The sequence below is a fragment of the Scylla paramamosain genome, chromosome 17, assembly GCF_035594125.1.
Source record: "Scylla paramamosain isolate STU-SP2022 chromosome 17, ASM3559412v1, whole genome shotgun sequence".
Taxonomy (NCBI): domain Eukaryota; kingdom Metazoa; phylum Arthropoda; class Malacostraca; order Decapoda; family Portunidae; genus Scylla; species Scylla paramamosain.
Window position 1 is genome coordinate 13,430,001 of NC_087167.1, and position 834 is coordinate 13,430,834.

An 834-nucleotide genomic window follows, 5' to 3' on the forward strand; every position below is an offset into this window, starting at 1 on the left:
AAGATGATGCTCGGTTGTGACGTCTGCAAAGGAGAAAAGGAGACCCAACTACGAGCAGAAGAAAAGGTCTGGAGGCAAAAGGCGGGACTGGTAAGGGTAGGGGAGCGAGGAGAGGAGAGTGAGAGTGGGTGAGTGGGGTGGGGGAGAGGTTACGTAGTCGTGGCGGAGGAGAATCCAATCGCATGAAAAATAACTTCACACAGGTTCCGAGACGGCGAGAGAGAGAGAGAGAGAGAGAGAGAGAGAGAGAGAGAGAGAGAGAGAGAGAGAGAGAGAGAGAGAGAGAGAGAGACATGCGCACAACTGTCTGACAAAATTACTGTTCTTCCTTCACCTTACCTCAGACAATTATCACAACTATATTATCTGAAGTGCATTCACCATGACTGACTTAAAAAGACATTTAAAATTATTCCTCATCTTTACCTCACAAAGACACTACCACCACCAGCACCACAAGTACCCCCTACCTGCACTACCTGCACCACCACCACCTCAACTCATCACCGCTCGTCCCTCGCCACTTCTGACACTGATTAGTTGTCTGTAGTTGCCTTAAACGTCTCCAAAATTAGCGGGAGGAGACCGTGTGTGGATATAAAGACTGAACCTATGAACTTGAAAAAAAAGGAAAGACAATAAATTCGCGAAATAAATAGTTTTGGTTCAGTCATCAGCCTATGAGGAGGGTAAAAGTATAAAGGGAAGAAGGTAATGGGTAGAAACTGCGGCATGTGTTATATTTTCCATAATGAGGCTGAAAGGCGTATGCGACGGACACACGACCAGGGCGATGACAGGACCAAGTGAGTGAGGGTGACCGCAGGAGTACTA